A 20,098-nucleotide genomic window follows, 5' to 3' on the forward strand; every position below is an offset into this window, starting at 1 on the left:
TGCTTTTCAATACTTTGATGGCAGTGTGTCTCATTGTGGACCTTTCTGAGTTTTTCATACTTGGGGTCCATTGAGCTTTTGAATATATAGATTAACATTTCCGCCATTATTACTTAACGTGTTCTTTCTACCTCTTTTCTTCCTTTCTTCCTGGGACTCCTATTATGTATATGCTGGTATGCTTGTGGTGTCCCTTCAATTTCTTAGGATCTGTTCATTTTTCCACATTCTTTTTTTTTCCCCCCTACTGCTGAGATTGGGTAATTTCAATTGATTTGTCTTCAGATTCACCAGTTCTTTCTTCTGTTTGCCCATATCTGCTGTTGAACTCAGCTGCAATTATTGTACTTCTCAGAATTCCTCTCCCTTTTTTTTTTTTTTTACAATTTTTGTTTATTGATATTTTTTATTCAGTGAGACATTGTTTTCATGGTTTCCTTTAGTATTTTTTTTAATTTATTGTTTTGCAAGAGAGAGAGTGCAAGTGGGGGAGGGGCAGAGAGAGAGACAGAGACAGAGAGAGAATCCCAGGCAGGCTCTGCTTTGATAGTGCCTAGCCCAACGTGGGGCTTGAACTCACAAACCGTGAGATCATGACCTGAGCTGAAGTCAGATGCCTAACTGACTGAGCCACCCAGGCACCTCTCCTTTAGTTCTTAGTGTATGGGTTCCTTTAGGTTTTTGAGCATATTTAAAATAATTGACTTAAAGTTTGTCTAGTAAGTTCAACATCTGAGCTTCCTCAGAGATAGTTTCTGTTAATTTCTTTGTTTTCCCTGTGTATGGGCCATACTTTCCTGTATCTTTGCATGCCTTATAATTTTGTGTTGAAAACTGGATTTTTTGAATACTTGTAATGCGGCTACTTGGGAAATCAGATTGTCTCCTCTTCACAGGTTATTCTTGCTTTTTGTGATTTAGTGACTTTTCTGAACAAATTTTGGGAAGTCTGTATTTTTTGTCACGTAAGGTCACTGAAAGCTTAGCGATCAGCTAGCAGTTTGACAGAGATTTCCTTAAATACCTCAAACAAGCCAAAGAAATAAATAATAAGGAGGAGGAGAAGGAGGAGGAGGGGGAGGAGAAGGAGAAGAACATTTTAAAAAGGAAAAGAAGAACACATAGTAGGCCGTGTGTGTTGGGGCATGCCTTCAACACTCAGCTGTGCAAGGCTACCTGGGTGGCTCAGGCAGTGGAGTGTCCAACTCTTGATTTTAGCTCGGGTCATGGTCTTACGGTTCCTGAGTTCAAGCACCGCATTGGGCTCCGCACTGGCAGCGGGGAGCCTATTTGGGATTCTCTCTCTCTCTCTCTCTCTCTCTCTTCCTCTCTCTCTGCCCCTCCCCTGCTTGCGCTCTCTCTCTGTCAAAATAAATTAATTAATTTAAAAAAACACTCAGCCGTGCAGTTTACAACTCTGCCTTAGCCTTTGTTTCCTGTTGGTTTGCTCAGAGCCTGGAAGTCAGGTAGAAGTGAGAGATCAGGGTCTTTTCTGAGCGTGTACCTTATCCTGGGCATGTGTATGAGCTATTTGATTTTCAGTCATATGTGGGAGCTTTTCAAAGTCCTTATTTCCCAAAATATCTCACTCCCTGCCTTTTCTCCTAGGCTTTTTGGTGTGTCTGTTAACAAAGAGTATCCCTTTCCCCTAGTGGCAGCAGATAATTCATTTGCCTTTAATATATTTGACAAATGCCCCTTGGGTACTCACTTCTTTACCCAGGGAGGGATCTGGATTAGGTGAAATAAAAATAAGCCCTTTGCACCAGTCCTCAAGGATCTACCAGACAGGCCCAAACAAATGACCATAATTATTTGGAAAGAAGGTCTGTGCCGCTCCCTCCAGCACCGGGAACCCACACCAGGCAAGTGGGTTGCGTCTTCAAAGCCACCGTTGAGCTAGGTTGGGGGACGTGGAGCTAGGGTACGTTAAAACACCACACATCTCTCCTACTGATATTTATTTTTATATTTATTTATTTATTTATTTATTTATTTATTTATTTATTTATTTTTTAACGTTTATTTATTTTTTGGGGGGACAGAGAGAGACAGAGCATGAACGGGGGAGGGGCAGAGAGAGAGGGAGACACAGAATCGGAAACAGGCTCCAGGCTCTGAGCCATCAGCCCAGAGCCTGCCACGGGGCTCGAACTCACGGACCACGAGATCGTGACCTGGCTGAAGTTGGACGCTTAACCGACTGCGCCACCCAGGCACCCCTCTCCTACTGATATTTAGACACCTTTTTCTTGATTGTGTGTTCACCTGATTACTTTAAACATTTAACTAGTTTCCAGGTTTGGGATGAAGTTGATTTTGACAGTTTTTATTAGCTGTTCCTGGAGGGTCCAGCCCATGCAATTCCCCACTCCACTGTTACCACTGATGTCACTCATGTGCCTTTAAAGTATTGTACATATAAAAGAAAACACATGTATGAGCGAAGTGCAAAATGCTACCTTACTACTACCTTTGGTAGAAAGCAAACTGGAGAAGAGAGAGATTGAATGAGGTGAAGGGAGAAGGAAGTGGGGGATATTGAACAAGCCAACCTGGGCCCTGACACTGAGTACAGTCTTTCTAGATGGTTATGCCACTCATGTGTCTGTTCTATTAGGGGAATGGTGTTTGGTCACCTTTAACAGCAAGCCTGGCTAATACTAGCTCAGACAGATAGGGATTTATTTGACTCACATAACAAGAAACCTGGGGTGGACAGCCAGGAGCTAGAGAAATAGCCCAATGATGCTGTCAAGAATGCAGGCCCCATCTGTCTTTCTCTTCCGGTGTCATTAGACTGTTGTCTCCTACATCCTCCCCTGTTGCCTTTTAATCTCAAAGCGGCTTCTGTGGCTCCAGATATTTCCTGTGCATTCAAGGCAGAGGGTTGGCACGGGCCTTTTCCTGGCGATTTAGAAAAAAATGTTGGGACAGAAATCCCTCTCAGTAGACTTCTTATATTTAATTATCCATGAATAGGTCATACGCCCTCTCATATCAGCCACTGGCCAAAAGAACTGAGATTTACCATGGGACCCTTTCCTTAGGACCCTTTCCAAGGCCTATCTGTTGAGAGATCAATGGCTCAGGGTCCTGTAAACTAGGAGGAAAAAAGAAGGGTAGATTTTAGGTAGGCAGTGGATAGTGGGTGGTCATAGGCAGGGACTGGGAGAAAAAGGTGGGGAGTGGCTGCTTTGTCCTAGACCATGCCCAGATGGGAGCAGGCTGCCATAGTTACTGGGGGAATTGGAAGGTTAGGGATGAGGATCGGAAATACAAAATGTCCAGACGGTCATATAACAGGGGTAAAACCAGTCAACTCAGAGCCAAAAGAAGCCAAAGCCTGTGGTGTGTCCAAAGCTAGGACAGGAGCCCAGAACCCGTGTCAGGGCCCAGATGGAGCAAATAGAATTCTGCTGAGTGCCTGGTTTCCGGCTCTGGGTTTTGCTTGGTGGGAGTTTACATTGTGTTTGAGCCGACAGGTGGTTTCTGTCTCGTGTGGCAATCTCTAGGCCCTTCGACGACTAGTTCACTCTGGGTAAGAACACGGTGTGGCAGAGGCCGGCAGGTTCCAAGCATTGAACTAGAGGTGAGGGAAGGGGTTTTCGGGGCCAAGCCAGGAAACGGGCAGGAGTCCCAGACCCAGGAGGAGCCTAATGGACTGCACAATCACCAAACCAAAACAGGAGCTTGGGAACGAGGCCTGGAGGTGAAGCCCTGTTACTGGAGGGTCGGAGGCAGGCTGGGTTTAGGGAGCCAGGAGCTCTTGGATTAAAACTGGGACCTTAGCGAGGGACTGTCAGTCTGTGCCACCTGCTGTAGGACTCCGGGGGAGAGCTGGCTTCAGCTGAACTAAAGGTCTTCTGCTTTAGGGTGGGATTGGTGTGGGAATGCAAGAGTGGACCACGTCTACTATGCCCCGGGGCCAGCTGGTCCCAGTTGGGGACGGAAGAAAGGATGTAGCTTCATAGGAGATAGAGACAGGAAATATTTTGGAGATAGCATGTACGGGACTTTGCGAGAGGAAGACGGTGTTGGCGCTTGAGTGGATGTGGCCGGCCTTATTATAAATATGGAATGTGGAGGCAGCAGTCGTTTTTGAAGCTAAAACCCCTCGAGCCTGAGCCATACATATAGGACATCTAGGTGGAGATGTTCGTGATGGGCCATATGAGACTGGAACTTGGGAGAGAGAGTAGAATAAAGGCTGCAGTCATCCACATCGGGATAATGATGCGGAGAGACGGGAGGGGGAGAAAGCATGGAGAGAGTTCCGCACGCCGTTTGCTTATGTGCCACAAAGGAGAAGCCCTTCCCTCAAATGGCGGTGATTGTTTCTTATTCATTTTACTGCCCCATGAATTCGTTTCCCAGATCCCTCAGATTTCTGATGGATTTTTCTTTCCTAATGTTTTCAGTTATTCCCGATTTCCCCAAATATCTGCATTTTCTTATGCTAAGAGGTTTATTTAAATTCTTCAAGGACCGCCCCCCCCCCCAAAAAAAATTGGAGACTATCATCTTTCCCAACCCCCAGGCAAGGATTTCTGTTTATTATTCTTTAGGACTTCCATTTACAGTAATTGTTATTTATGGAAAACCCCCAAGATTCCATACTGAGATTTCTTTTAAAAATGTCAAAAACAGAATATGTTGCTACTTTCTCCTTCATGTTTTACTCAGGCAGCAAATGGGAGAGAGGAAGGTGCTGCCTTATCATACCCACAACAAAATTATTCTGGACTAACAATCATACCATACCTTGTGCCTTGGAAGGAACATTCCAGTAAGGCGTGAAGGAGTCTTCTGTGTAAGGTGGATTGTTAAGGACTTATATGAATAAGGAAAAACAAATATACCTAAATGTATACAGTAAAATAAATGCTTTTATAAGTTGATGTAAGAGGCCTCAGTGTCAGTAAAAGGTAGGAGCAAGGTGTAAGTTTTCTTCTTCTTCTTCTTCTTCTTCTTCTTCTTCTTCTTCTTCTTCTTCTTCTTTTTAATGTTTATTTACTTCTGGGACAGAGAGAACACAAGCAGGGGAAGGAGGAGAGAGAGAGGGAGAGAGAGAATTCCAAGCAGGCTCGGGGCTTGATCCCACGAACTGTGAGATCACAACCCGAGCCAAAATCGAGTCAGATGCTTAACCGACTGAGCCACCCAGGTGCCCCTACAAGGTGTAAGTTGTAAACAGTCACAATGGCTAAATAGTTACTTAAAACTGTGATTTGGAGGGTAGAGGTGTTTTTCAGACACATGTGGCAACTGTAAAGAACTTTCCAGAACTGAGGTCAAAAGCTATAGACAAGGTAACCAAGAATTGATGAAAGCAGGACAGTTTTGGGAACGGAAGGCAGTGTCGGGGAGCTATTCTGGGCAGCATAGGACTTGGGGCCACCCTAGTTAGACACCGCGACTGTGGTTCACTGTACACAGACTTGAAGGTGAAATGAAATAAAAGTAAGGCATTTCCTCCTTGTTCTGGCCTCAGAGCTGAAGCACTGCTTTGTTATATGAAATACAGGTGGTTCGAGGGCCTGGCAGAGCCCAAATGAGATTGTCTTAGTTGTTACAATTCTCCAGTTGCTTTTCAAGTCAAGGTGACAGTGTTTGGAGGCTGTGCTGAGTGGATTTCAGGGCCCAGCCCCGTAGGTACTTAATGACTTCAGTGTGGGCTTTTAATCTCCTGCCCAAGTGTTATCTGACTTGCCCAGACAAGCCCTTCACCATTACAGGAGAGTGTGGGAAAATTAACGCGGCCAGAGCAACCAGGGAAGGAAAGAAATGTCTGAAGGAAGAAATGAATTGCATTAGTATTTATTTTAATGTGGTCTGGAAACGTTCAGCTTTAAACCTCTGTGCTGCTTAAGGAGAACCCAGCACCCTTCCATCGAGGGGGAAAAAGAAAAAAAAAAAAAAAAAGAAGAAGATTGAAAAATACACAGAGCATGGCTATCTTTAATGTTTGAGTTAGCTATCAGGAAGCCTGAAATGCTGAACGAAATAAAATGTTGACAGCAGCTTCAGTTAACGTGCGGTAACTCTGGAAAAGAACGACATCTTTGGCACCAAAGGAAATCAAGAGAATAAAGCAGCAGTCGTCAGGATTTGAAGTAAGCCACAGATTATTACCATCTGTACGTTTTACAGACCCCTTGCAAAACCAGAAACCAGGACCCGCACTGGAGAGTAAGTATATTGAACTCTGGGGTATGTTGCTAGACAGAAGAAACTCAGGGATTGGTCTGAATTTTTAAATACAATACTTCATAAAACATGACAGTTTTTTTTTTTTTTTTTCTGGCGACAGTGGCACTAAGAGTTCATTTGTCCAAAATCCGGAACATTAGGGGGAGTTATGTGGGCGCCTCACGTAGGAGATACGATTGCTGTAAACTTTTACTATACCAGGCCTTCATACTTTCATGATTTCCCTGTAAATGTAGAATTATTTGTCAATTGCTCTCCACTTTCAGATGGTTCTCATAAATGTGTTTTTGTGTTCTTTCCAGAAACTTGTGGAAAGGTCATCATGAAACACCTTTAAGTGTTTGGAAGAATGAATTGGTCCATCACTGTCATAGTTCACTTAGCTACGACTTTGCTATTTATTATCTAAAGGAAGGTACTTCCGGATGGGCCCGCATGAAATATCTTCAGATTAATTTTTTGCCCCATGTTCGCCTGACATTATAATTTGGGCCAATGGCAAAATTCCCTACAGCGGAGACCTACATAGAGACCAAACATAAAACACACAAACTTCAGACGGTGCGTGTATGCATGCGTGTGCTTTAATTAGGATTTCTATTTGTTCTGAGAACTTAGACCTAAACTTCTAAACCGTAGCCCTTGAAAAAAACTAGATTCCTGGGGGGCGGGGAGAGGGTAGAAAGGGGAGAGAGTTTGTTCTTTTCCATACGGAGTGAACGTTATGTTTTAAAATAATAAGCAGTGCATAAGACAGGCTTACTTAATCTAAAATGTTTACATAAAAAGTTAAATCCTATGTAAATGGAACCATTAGGTAAATTGTTTGACATCTCACTGGGAAATAGAAACGTTCTTATAAATGAGTTTGATATAGAGCCCTGGAAATAAATTTAATGGAATAATTTAAACTTGAAAATAGCAATTAACGACAGATTGCAGAAGTCAGACAGTTAATGGTAACTTAGTACTTTTCTGTCCAACGCATATGGAAGATTGTTTATAAACAGGGAGTGTTTTTTAATGTGCATATGAATTTAGTATAATACTTGGCAATTCTTGGCTAGTTTGGCAACATTAACATCTCAAATCTTCGAGGCTCAGACGAGTCTTGGATGTGAAATGTTCCGTGGATAGATTTGTTCTTTTCTGACAAGCCCAGAAACCTTAATGTGAAGCAAGAAATGCTTCACCCTGATGTTCTTCCTTTGGTGATTAATCTAAAACTCACAGAATAATTCACGATGGAACATTTGGCCAAATTAAAGTGAGGGAGAGTGGAAATAACACAACCAATTCCCACACCTGTTGTACAAGAAGGTTAAGCAAGTAAGTTGAATCACACACATTAGTTTTAAGTGCTTAATTCTGGAAACTGCTCATCCCAACTGTTTACCTTGTAATTAAAGTGTGCGTTCCGGTCTCTCCTACAACAGGGTGTTCTCAAGTTAGTACAGTCCGTACCAGTTCTTTAATTAATGATGCAGATTCTTACTCCATAGACTAGTCTTGGGGGAGCCGTTCAGCATATGTGAAAGGGGCCATGCGGCCGGACTCTGGGGTCCCATTTGATAAATTGTTGCTTCAGTATATTAAATGGACCCCAGTGTCCTGAAAACGTTCATGTAATATCCACATGTTCACTTTTTTCTTGCTAGAAAGTGTAACTTTCCAGCAAGGGTAGCTTGGAAAGCCAAGCTCGTTACTGAAGAAAAACCAACGTTCGTACTTTCGGCATACAGTTTGAAACCATCTCAGCGTGGGAAAACCTCTGGCAAAGTTTGTTATGATTATGTTCACGATACAGTTTTTATGTGTATGTGAGCATCTTCGGGCTTAAGAAACAAAGTGCTCCATAGGCATCGTTGGTTTCTCCTATTGCAAAATACCCGTGAGCAAGCCGCGGGTTTTCCTTCAGCAGGAGGTATGGCTGGAATTGCGCACTGAGGCATGTTCGGGGTTTGCCTGGAAGCGTGTGAGTGGGGGACAAGTGCGAGCCCTTCACCTCCATCCTGCCTGCTTTCTGAGGCGACATTTGGCACTTTGGCTGCCTTGTGGCGCCAGCTCCGTAGGAACCTTGAGGTCAGCGCACAGATTCTGGGAATGCCGGGTGCTCCCAGCGGCTCCAGTGTGGGTCGGGAGCCGGGCAGGCTCAGCTGAGGCCCGCAGCTGCCTTGGCAGGTCTGTTCTGAGTCAGCGTCCGGTCTGGGCTTTCCTGCCCTGCCTTGCCGGGAGCCTCCCTGACCAGTTCCCGGAAAGTCTTGCCGCACAGGTGGACCTCGCATAGAACCGTTCCGAGCGCACGCCCTGGGACCCCAACCAGGCACGGGGTTCTGCCCACAGACGCCTTGACTGAGGCTACCCCTGCTCCCAGCCACGTGTCCCCAGCTGACTCACAGCTTGGAACGTCACCTTGCAGCTAGCTGGCACGGACGGTGGGGGGCGATGACCCTGGCCCAAGTGTCGTGGGGTGTCATAGGGGAGGAAGACGTCAAGGTGCTCCTTGACAGAGTCTTTTTTGCAGCCGTGTGGTGTTTAACAATTATTGCATGTGTGGACTGATGTCTGTGGCCCTCTTCTCTTTGGCACTGACCCAAACCGGCAACTACCGAATCCCGTCGGGAACTGTACTATGGAAAGTCCCCACGGTTTGGCCTGCCATCTGAATGAGGGGAGAGGACATAGGAAGCAGCAGCGAATGATCTGAGCGTGTAATTAGAGCTAAATGGTGCGGTGTAAGCTGGGAGCCCCTCGGGCGTTCGGAGCACAGGGAGATCACACAGGGGTGTCCCCCTGCCTCCTGCCTCCTGCGGGTGCTGGCTCCGCCCGGCCAGCCCCCGCTGCACCCTGGACGACTGCCTCCTTTCGGTTGTTGGAATAATTGAGATTTAATTGAACTGAGCACAGGAGGAGAAGTTAGAAACATGGGAATCACTAGGCAGATTTTGAAGGATTCTGCCCTGACTCAGCTGCTCCTTGAGCTGTGTTATTTTACGTCTTCTCTACACAACCTAAAAGTGTGTGTCCTGCTTTCGTTCCTTTTTTTTTCCTTCCCGAAACCGTTCTCCCTCGAGTCACCAGTAACGTCGTAATTGGTCACCTCTCCTGTTCCCTCGGACGGTCTACCCAGCGGTCGTCGTTAGTCTCCTTCTCTGTTTTGCGACTCCCCTCTGGTGCTTTCCGGAAAGTTGCATTGTCCGCGTTTTGCATCCGGGTTCTGCATCTGTTCTGTAGGCAGTACTGTCCCTCCCACGCCTCTGCGAGTATTTCCCAAGCGTCTGTCCACCAAGCTCCTCATTCTCTCCCTCAGACGTGTCACTGCCTCTCCCTGCTTCAGCTGTCCCCGTGGGGGATGCAGCAAGCCACTCCTCCTACACTTCTTGGGCACAGGCCATGCCCCAGGCATTGACCTAGGCATTTAGGGTGGAGTGCTGATGGGTCAGCTGGGCCCTGCCTCCTGGAGTCCATGGTCTAGTGAGGAAGGGAGACCGGCAGACAGCTCAACTCCGCACGGCCCGAGGGCTGCCCTGCCGGGAGTACGGCTCCCGTGGGCCCCGTGGAGGGGCCCCTGCTCTGACCCGGGGCGGGGCGTGACTCCTGCATCCACGGCCACCTCGAGCCCTCCCTTCCATCTTGAACCTCCGTCTCTCTTGGAAGACCTGTCACGCCTTTGAGCAGACATGTCCAGGGGAAACGATCTTTTCCTCCACACTAACTGCGCTCCGTGCTGGTCCCCTTTCTGTCAGCTCTTCCTCTGTAATGGCTCTCAGCCCGGCCTCCTTTTCCATTCCCATCCCCACTGCCTGAGGCCAAATCCTTGCCACCTCCTTCCTGCACTCTTCAATATTTATAAACGGGCTATTTACTTATTCAGAGGCAATTTTAAAAAATTACCCGTGTGGTTCGTGTTCATGGGAGAAAAGAAAGTTAGAAAATACAGATAAAGAGAAAGAAGGAAGAAAAGAAGGAAGGGAAAAATCGCCTATTTCACTGCTCAGGTAACATCCTCATTTAACGCTCTGATATTTATCCTCCTGTATATCTAGATATTCTCATATATAAAAATAAGAAAAGTATCGTACACATTGTATTTTTTTATCTATATGGTTTTGTAGCCTACTTTTTGTACTTGACCTCTGTGATTGCTTTTCCACATCTATAAGTATAATTATTTGTAGTGATTTTTTCATGGCTGTGTAATTATTGGAAATAATTTGTACTTTAATCTCTATGCCACTTCAGTGTATTTATATATCACTGCTACGTATCCCTCTTAAAACGCTTTTTCATTTTGGCTCTTCTTCCGTGGAAGAAAAAACATCAGTGGGTTCCTAGTGCCTGCACACACACACACTCATGAGCACGCACACATACGCATGCACGCACATGAGTACACACACGCACACCCTTCTTTTTATGTAGGAAGATCTTTCTGACTTTCTCAGTCTTCAGAATTCCTTCCCTCATGAGGGATAAGATTACTTAGACCACGTTTTGGTGGTTATTGTACATTCACGCCGTCATATGATGCATCCCTGAGGAAGGTGGGGTCTCAGGATGATGGAGATCACTTCTTGGGATGTCCGCAGCACCTCGCTTAGCACCATGGTTGCCCTTTGTCCATTTTCTCTCTTTCTCCACTGCCGTTCGGGTGTTCTGGGGCTACAGATGTGACCCTCTAAGGCCTCTCTTAACTCTGGTCCCTGCAGAATTGAGAGCAGGAGGCAGCTGTGTAAACAGGCAGATACAATACGGCAGGACCGTGGTGCTGTGAGAGTGTAGGGCTTTGAACGGGGTGACATCAGAGCTAGTCTAGAAGTGCCACAGGCACTTACCCAGTTAAGTTGGTTGTGATCGAAGAGGATAAGGACGGCCAGGGCCCACAGGGACGTGGGATGTGGGAGGTGGGGGCGCTGGGCGAGCCAGACCTGGAAGTCCACAGAATGAGATTCGAAGGGCAGCCCTTGGAAGGACGCTGGGGGGGAGGGGGGGGGGAGAATTGTGAGTGTTGGTGTGGCGGTGTCGAGAGAGAGATGGCCGGCCCAGTGGGTGGAAAGCCTTTATGGCGAAGTCTCAAACCGCCCAGCAGACAGTTTAGACTCTGAAGGGAATAAAGCCAGTATGGCTCCTGCTCTATAGGAGCTCGTAATCAAAACGAAAATCAATTTCTGTGTTTTTACGACTTTGATATTGCAAGTCAGATCCTAAAACCCAGCCGTTACTGGGCAATCCAAATTATTTTATCAAACTGACCGGCCTTTTTTTTTTTTTTTTTCCTAGTTTACCGAAAGACTAGAACATCTTTTTGATATCCAGGACTTTATTTTAATTGCCGTAATATTCCTTCAGGCCAGCGAGTGTGTGCGTATGTGTATTTACATATTTGTCAACATGTTAAAGCTAGGTGGAAACACCCGTACTCTTCTCTAGGGGGGAAGCAAGAAACCTTTTTGCCATTCAAAGGTAAAGCATAACTTCACAGTGAAATGTCTGTGTGCCTTTAAATCACATCCCTTTTTGCTGATGTATATACCTATTTTCTATTTAGCTCACTGTGAAATTTTAAGTCAAAGAGAATAACTTGCTCCCGCTTTTGGATAAGGAGACAAGGGAGAATTCAAGCTTCACAAATAGGATCATAGTGTTTTGAACCGTGGGGGGCTTTCCGTTTGGCCCAACCTCCTCCCTCATCTTGCTGAAAAGGAATCCGAGGCCCTCCAAGATGAAGCAATTTGCCTAAAGTGACACAGCTAATTAGCAGCCCAGCCAAAACCAGAATCCAGGACTGCCGGCTTCCAGTCCTGTGACCTTTCCGTTCCAAAGGGGGAAAAAAAAAAAAAGAAAAAGAAAAAAAAAAACAAACAATGGAACGACTGAATGGGCACCTTGCTTTAATTCTCCTCCCCCTTTATAGAGTGTGAAAAATCCTGATGTACTTGAAAAGAAACATTTAAAAATGTATCCGAGCTTGTCAAGAAGATCGGGAATATTCGTGATATGCTAATTGGAAAGTATCTCATTATGGAAGGAACAGGAAGCTTGGCAGAAGGGTGCTGTTCAGAGTTAACTTCAGAAAACCTCAAAAGATAGGACAAACGCATGTGCTTTATTTATTTGATATCGTGTGGCTGCCATCAAATTTCTGATAGGGTCTGACACCTTTATAATAAACCCCACAGACACTGGGGGAATGTGTGAGACACATGGAGGGAAAAGCGAACAGTCTCATTTCCGTGTGAGTTTCCTCCGGTGTAAGTCAGGGCCTTTCCCCCACAACTCGCCTGCCAAGCTTCTTCCTGTAGAAGCAAGTCAGTGCCACCATTTGGTGTTTGCCGAGGGATTATATTTTGGCAGTCATGCTAATCGCTCCAAGGTGACCCTCTATTTGGAGAAACAAATCCTTTTCGGTTGTTACGGTCCACTAATCCAGCGATGCAAGTAGTTATTTGGGGGGAAAAAGTGAGTTTTCCCCCCACCGTGGCTTACTCCCACAGCTCCCTTCTAACTAGAAGTGCTGCTTCTTCCAAAACGTTCGACATGACATAGAGAAAACACCAGAACCTGGTCAGATTTGAAACTCAGGACCGGACCTGCAGCCCCCAGATCAGATAAGAACCTGCCTCCACCTCCGGGAAGTCCTCCAAGTGAGAGCGGGCCGTCCTGCTGAGAGCTTGGTAGGTCGTCACCTCTGCGGCTGGGGCTGGCAGTGCCCCTTCGGCCCACTGCCTGCATTTATGCCACATGAGACCCTTTGTGGTGCGTTTGATGCGAAGGTGAAGTCCGTGCGGCCGTGGTGCTGGTAGGCACCCGAGAACGTGCTGGGTAAGGGGCCGCATTCGGCCTCTGTTGGCCTGTGGCAGCCTCTGGGGAGGAAAAGGTATGGGGAAGGATAAGGACATTTCAGAACCAGTCCTGACTTTATTTTTATTTTTTATTTATTTTATTATTATTTTTTTAATGTTTATTTATTTTTGAAACAGAGAGAGACAGAGCATGAATGGGGGAGGGTCAGAGAGAGAGGGAGACACAGAATCTGAAACAGGCTCCAGGCTCTGAGCTGTCAGCACAGATCCCAATGCGGGGCTTGAACTCACGGACCGCAAGATCATGACCTGAGTGGAAGTCGAACGCCCAACCGACTGAGCCACCCAGGCACCCCGAACCAGTCCTGACTTTAGACGTGACTTTCAAGCAGGGCTCAGCAGAATGCATTTTGCGTTTTAGAATTCGAACAAATTGGTTTGGGGTCCCGGTTGGGCTGACTTACTAGCTGTGTGACCACGAACAAGGTACTTGTTGTCTCTGCGCCTCGGTTTCTCCATCTGTAAAATAGGTTGTGGTGATTACTTAATAGGATTCTTTTTAAAATTTTTTTTGACGTTTCATTTTATTTTCGAGAGAGACAGAAGACAGAGTGTGAGCAAGGGAGGGGCAGAGAGCGAGGGAAACACAGAATCTGAAGCAGGCTCCAGGCTCCGAGCTGTCAGCACGGAGCCCGATGTGGGGCTCGAACTCACAGACCGTGAGATCACGACCTGAGCCAAAGTCGGACGCTGAACCCACTGAGCCACCCAGGCGCCCCTGGGATTTTTGAGGATTTGATGTGATAATCACCCCTAGCAGGGTGTAGGGCTCATCACGGGGTCCTCAACAATAGTAACAGTTACTCTCATTCCTATATTCATGATTATATAAACACCAATACATCAAAAACCATTTTAGTGTAAACCGAGACCCGGAAGAGAGCCGAAAGACGCACGTGCAGCTCGATGAATGATCACGAAGCGAAGGCAGCCCCGTTAAGCACGATCGCTTAAGTGAGAACACTGGCGGGATCATCGTTCACCCCGTCTGCAGAACGTCCTCCTCTCTTCTCGCCGGGGAACCATTTTCTTAAACTTCTTGCACTCAACAGATATTCGGTGAGGGGTCTCCTAGATTCCAGGCATCAGAGCACCGTGGACACAGCAGCCGGGCTTACATTCTAGAAGGAGGAGCCAGGCCTGAATAAATTAATAGGTTGACTCAGGTAATGCTAAGAGTTACGAAGAACATGATGGGTTGGTGGGCTGGAGGATGGCCATCGCCGAGGTTTTCTGAAAGTGGGGTCAGGAAGACACTTGTGCGGAAATGACATTTGGGAAGAGCGGCCCACGCAGAGGGAGCGGGCCAGAATGACATGCGAAAGGGTCCACGTCATGATGGCCTGATTGGCCATGCGAACAAATTGGGTTTGTCCTAGTTTCAGTGGGCTCCAAGATCAGTTGTAACTGGTGCCGCGAGAGAAGTACCGAGGAAATTCAGAAGAAGCAGAGATGCTTGTCCTCCTTCCAACAGTGTGTTGCCGAACATCGGAGAACGGGTGTTTCTTTTCTAAAGCGTGCTCGTGCGAAGGGTCTCCACCGGTCGCCATGACCGCCATGGGAGGTGCCCAAGAAAGGCAGGATTATTTCCCGTCAGAGGAGGACCCCTGAAGCCGTGAGGGCTTCCGGCCTGTGGCAGGACTCCTTCCACCGCACCAACGAGCCCGCCGATCCTCACATGTGGGTTATTCATGTCGTAATGGCTCAGCACCTTCCTAAGAAACGAATTAACTCCTGCAGGCGACAGGTCGTCTTGTGGCCTTCCAAAAGGTTGTTAGTGGAAAATCGGGGGACATACGGTACTCGTGAAAGAAGGGGTCCTGGGTTGAGTGAATGTGAACACAGTTTCAGTACCTCCTCCCGCCAGAGGTTCTCCAAGTCGAATGCTGTCAAGGCTCCGAGAGGCTCTGCGGTGAAGAAATGTATTAACCTCGCCGTTCCCCACACCTGGCCATAGGACCCCCTTTTCTCTGCAACATCTCGAGGAATATGAGCTCCGGACATGCCATTGGGGAAAGACCAGACCAGAGAGTTGCTGTTTAGTGTTTACTAAATGGTGCCTTGGAAGAATTCAGTTATTTTCTGAGCGTGAAACGCCCCTCTCTTTGAAAGGATTAGAAACCACATCTGTAAGGCACTTCCATATGCTTCACATGAAGAACCTGGATAAATGGAGATTCGAAGTGATGAAAATCCCAAATCCACTCCTGTTCTGAACGCTAATGTTAATTACTTCGCCCTTTGGACTCACAGCATTTCCATTAGTGTTGTGCCACGATTGGCTTACGCTTCTGGATTCTAGGATGTCGAAGCTGGAGCCAGTTTCATCTGGTTTAAAAGATAAATGCTCCAAATCACACATGGCTTTGATTTTGGATTATTATCTATAAGAATATATGTTTACAAAGGAAAGAGTCCATTTATAGAGACTTGCAATCTTCTGTACCTGTTTCCGTACGGATTCCCCTCTTAATTGTTTTTTTCTTTTTGTTTGTTTGTTTGTTTGTTTTTGTTTTTGTTTTTCTCCTCTTGCCTAGGGGGTGGCACAACCATATCTGTACTTACGGGTAGGTAGTGCTTTTGAGAGGTGTTCACAGGAACCCCACTGAACTCTGGCAAAGTTTGTGGATAAGTGCCTGATTCACTTCTAACTTCAATTTTCGAATTCCTCACAGATTTTCACATCTCTTCACACCTTTGTTTCTCCCTATTTGTTGGTTCCAGCTCCATCTGTGTTGTCTCCTTCATTCTGCTAACTCTGTGGTCTACACTTTTAAAAAATGTGAGTGTTACTTTATTTTAATACTCTGCATTGCCTGGAGTTCAGCATTTCTTAAATTAGGGTTCTCAAAACAAAAATTTTGAAGGATGTGAAAACCCAGAGTTTGTAAATGGGGCACTTGATTGCAGGACTTCTCAGTGCCTTTAATATTCTAATACGGGTCATTAATCTCCAGAAGGGAGACCAAATAGTGTTTTCCAAACTTATTTAGCTACCTCACCTCCTTTAATAGCAACTTGTAGGGATGTTATTCTGCAAATCCTGCCTTGGGAAACGCTGTCCTAGGATCCACCCCAAACCTTTCAGCCTGCATTTCACTGCATTATGCCCCATCGCCCCTTGGATTATCTGTCCCAGCCAAACTAATTATTTTATAATCCTCCTAAAACACTTCGCATTTCTCCACTTTCAGTCTAATCTTGTGATATTCCCTCTCTCGTCTCCTTAGATCCAATGATCTTTCCTCACAAATCGGGAAGGCTTTATTTTCTTTTCTTGGCACCTGTGTGAGAGATCACAGTTCTTCAAATCCCAGCTTCTCTGCGAAGATTTTCCTGACCGCCGCAATCTACAAAGAATCTCTCTTAGAATTGTTATCATCTGTATCACACCGTCAACCAGTTTTATAAATGTTTACTGCCTCGTGGTTTATCAGATTTCTGCCTCGTGGTTTATGTTCTCTCTGCTCCTGGAGGCTGAAACCTGTGTGTGTGTGTGTGTGTGTGTGTGTGTGTGTGTGTGTGTTTAATCTCTAGTTGAGCTTTGCACACAGGGAAAACTCCATTGAGTGAAAAGGACAGTTTATATTTTGTTTTAAAGACTAACACCTCATTCTCTCACTTCCTGGATAAGGAGCGGGGTGGGGTGGCATTGTCGTTTACCTACTGCCTGGTCCGTCAGGTGGACAGAGGCTACAGAACAGGAATGAATAATTGCTGTGGAAATTGCAATAAACAAACATATTCAGCACACAGAGGGTGCCAAGCTTTGTGAATAAAAGCACTGTTATTTTCCCTGAATGAGCTTGTAGTCTGTTGGGGGAGATATATACAATTTAATAAAAGGCCATGCTCGTAGCACCAAAAGCCATTGTAGGAACGCAGAAATCAGGACGGTGGTTAGTGTCGGGTGAGGAGGGCTGCCGGAAGGCAGATACAAGGAATTTAAGAAAAAGATTCATCAGGGAGGAGACAGTGATGTAGGCAAGAAGAGCAAATGGAATTGGGAGCGTGGAAGGTGGGGAGGAAGGAAAAGAGATTCCGTGCAGAGGAAAAAGAGCATGAAGCAAGTCCAGCAGACCCGAAAACCTTGGCGTGCGAGGTTGCTCGGGGAAGCGTCACGGAGATAAGGGTGACATTTTGGGAGGGTCGTACCGTGGCGGGCTCTTTACCACATAGGCACAGAGAGGCCGTGAAAACAAAGTTTAAGCCACGAAGGGATGTGGTCAAACAGATGCTTTGGGAACAATGGAAGGGGGAAGTGACCGTACATGAGAAGGATGAGGGTCCAGCTGGGATGGTCCTGGATGCAGTCCCGCTCTCCTGGTTATTCCGAGATCTGGCTCTAAGGACTAGAGAAAACCTCCAGCCTAGGTGGGGGACGGAAGGATGGACGTGCGCCGGGCCCTTTTCTTTCAAAGGGGGTTTCAGTTCGAAGTGCACAGTGCAGGCACCTGAAGTTCTTGCCGTCCACCTTCAAGCGGCCCCACTTGGCAGGTTCTCTGATCCGAAGGGCTCAGCCTGTTCAGGAGGATAAGCTAACCCCTGAGCCAGTGCTTGACTTGCCAGAAACCTGATTGCTGGTTTCTCCTGTAGTCTCTCTCCAGCTTTCTCTAACCAGCAGCCTCCAAGATATCACATTGTAACGAGTGAGGAAAGAATGTTCTCCACGGAGAACCAGTTCTGACACTCTCAAGATCCTGTTTCTCCCGGTGTTATGAGTAGGATGGTTCAGTCTTCAGAGCTCCGGGGTATGATTTAAGAGCCATCTGTTTTAATCAGGCCTTTTCTGTGATTTATGGGGAAGAGGAGGATGTGGGAGAGGGGCTGGTATATACTATATTCTCCTAATTAGATCAGAATTATTATGCAAGTACCCGAGGCCCAGGCCACGGTGTGTTTACATTATCTGATGCCATTGTTGTTTTTCCTCTCATTGCTTTTTAGCTTAAAGTTTCAAAGCCCTTTGTGAAGGTTTCTAAAACTGCAACAATTTATAATTTTGGAGCTCCCGGACTTTGGATTTTTTACAACATTTTTTTAACATTTATTTTTGAGAGACAGAGGGAGACAGAGAACGAGCAGAGGAGGAACAGAGAGAGAGGAGGGAGACCCAGAATCTGAAGCAGGCTCCAGGCTCTGAGCTGTCAGCACAGAGCCCGACGCGGGGCTCAAACCCATGAACCTTGAGATCATGACCTGAGTGGAAGTCAGTTGCTTAACCGACTGAGCCACCCAGGCACCCCGAGAACTTTGGATTTTTAACGTAAAAATAACTGAGTCTTTCTCACAATATTTCTTTATGTTATGCACATACTATCTCCCTGCATGAAGAACTAGGTAACAGTTGTATAGCATTTACTATAGTTTGAAGAGTTGTCCTATATTCCAGACATAATGCAAATTCATCTCATCTCCTGGTAACCCCCGAGGTAGATCCTGGTGTTATTACCAGCATAGGATGGGTGAGGGAATAGGGGAGAGAGAGAGAGAGAGAGAGAGAGAGAGAGGTCATAATAGTAGGAGCGGCAGAGCTGGGATCTGAACCCAAGCACCTGATGGTTAAGTGTCCGACTCTTGGTTTCGAATCAGGTTGTGATCTCGCGGTTTGTGGGTTCAAGCCCAGTGTCGGGCACTGAGCTTGCTTGGGATTCTCTCTCTTTCTCTCTCTGCCCCTCCCCCCCAATAAATAAATAAACATGAAAAAAAGTTGCAAGGTGACTTGGTTTTCAGGATGTGATCGAGTCAGTGAGTGACTTAAGGTCAAAAGAAGTGAGTTGCACTTCGGACAAGCACGGACTCGTCAGCACGGACTCCGATGAGCTCTGGGACATTGTATGGGTTATTTTGTTTTCCAAAGTCTGTTCTTTACGTGTGAAACGATTCCAGCTTTAGAGTTCCTTGAAGCCATTAACAGTGGAGAGAAGGTTCTATCTTTGAGAGAAACGTAGGATGAGTGCTAGTTCCTTACAGCATGACCAGACCTCATAGACTTTTCTGGAAGGTGTGGGGCTCGGTGGAGGGAGGCTGGAAGGGGTCTGCCACAGAAACATCACCTTTAGTTAAGATTCATCTCGTACTAGTGTTTTATCTTTTCTGGCATGCTATTTGTCACTTTCAAAGAATTATGGTTTTTTTTTCCCCCTAGATTATAAATCACTACCATTTGGAATTCTGTCACTATTTCTTGTTAGCACAAGCATATCGTCACCAGCAGAAGGAACAAAAGGTCAAGGAGTTTGCTTTTCTTTTTTTCTGTTGGTAGTTTTATTTATGAATCCGATTTAACTTGAGCCCAGCGTCCCAACAGCACACCGGGTTTAACTGGGTGGCCACGGGGCTCAATGGCGATAATATTCGAGTGGCTCTGACTTTTGAATCAGATGGTTATTCCCATTCTGAATGTCGTATTTGATCCACAGGATTTTGCATAGCATTGTTTCATTTATTAAAAAAATGTTTTTAATGCTTATTTATTTTTGAGAGAGACTGACAGAGAGACAGAGAAACAGAGCGTGAATGGGGGAGGGGCAGAGAGAGAGAGGGAGGCACAGAATCCAAAGCAGGCTCCAGGTTCTGAGCTGTCAGCACAGAGCCCGACGCGGGGCTCGAACTCATGGACTGCGAGATCATGACCTGAACCGAAGTCAGACGTTTCACCGACTGACCCACCCAGGCACCCTAACTTTAACTTTCCTTTAATGTGATTTGAAAAATCTAGGAATAGAGTAAAATTTAGGCACACATAAACATTCAGTCGCCTGGGACTTCAGTAGTAGGAGTCTTTGAAGTTTGTTTTCTTACGACGAGTATATCTGGACTGCCAATGTGGTCAGAAATTAATGCTTTTTTTCCATTGATAGACTCAAGCTGCACTCACTTTAAAGCATATGAAATATTCAGTCATGGACAGCTAGGGAGAAGTAGGGAACAGAAGTGTAAATACAGTAGACTGAATGATCAGGGTTGTTTCGTCTTGTAAATGACCACGTCTAGAAGTTAAAGTAGTTCGTCCTCACATT

The 20,098-nt window shown here is 46.0% G+C and overlaps 1 protein-coding gene across 3 annotated transcripts in view; it reads left to right on the plus strand.

Annotated features, from left to right (window-relative positions):
• Positions 1-20,098, plus strand: part of STOX2 (storkhead box 2) — a 269,212-nt gene that overhangs the window by 97,778 nt on the left and 151,336 nt on the right. The window contains exon 1 of one of the 3 annotated variants that reach the window (XM_053216275.1): positions 2,224-6,192. The exons of the other annotated variants lie outside the window; for them this stretch is intronic. The gene's annotated coding sequence lies outside the window, so the exon portion shown is untranslated. Of the gene's footprint in view, positions 1-2,223; positions 6,193-20,098 lie in introns of those variants that run through there. 3 annotated transcript variants of the gene reach the window in all.

The sequence above is a fragment of the Acinonyx jubatus genome, chromosome B1, assembly GCF_027475565.1.
Source record: "Acinonyx jubatus isolate Ajub_Pintada_27869175 chromosome B1, VMU_Ajub_asm_v1.0, whole genome shotgun sequence".
Taxonomy (NCBI): Eukaryota; Metazoa; Chordata; class Mammalia; order Carnivora; family Felidae; genus Acinonyx; species Acinonyx jubatus.